Source organism: Sinocyclocheilus grahami, unplaced genomic scaffold, assembly GCF_001515645.1.
Source record: "Sinocyclocheilus grahami isolate Dianchi unplaced genomic scaffold, SAMN03320097.WGS_v1.1 scaffold1815.1, whole genome shotgun sequence".
Classification (NCBI taxonomy): Eukaryota; Metazoa; Chordata; class Actinopteri; order Cypriniformes; family Cyprinidae; genus Sinocyclocheilus; species Sinocyclocheilus grahami.
Window position 1 is genome coordinate 124,580 of NW_015506994.1, and position 512 is coordinate 125,091.

The window sequence follows — 512 nt, forward strand, 5'->3', positions numbered from 1 at the left end:
CTATGACAAAGATATCACTTTATGGATATACAGCAAATGTGGGGGGAATTATGATTCACACTGGTGCACTTATGAATAGATGTATTATAGCAAACAAAGTTTAATGAATCTCACACCTAACATACAGCATTATGGTCATTTCACACAGCCACAAAAACTATTTTTTTTAAAAAATGATTATTTTCTTTAGTCAGTTCATTCACCCTGTTGGAGTATGGCAAGTGTGAAATGTCTTTTAGGTGCTTTGGGGGAAAAAATGGTAATAATATTTAATCAATTAACATTATATTCGGGGCTTTTAGGTGCTTTGGGGGAAAAAATGGTAATAATATTTAAGCAATTGACATTATATTCTTAAATAAGATACTATTCTTCCAATATTCAAGTTTTCATTATATCAAATATCAAGTAATATATGCATGCACCTAAGAGAACACATAATATGCTAGTAGACAGCAATCCTTGTGAGTCTGGTGTGGAGGCTGGATCTGGAACTGACTTCTGTCCAGGTT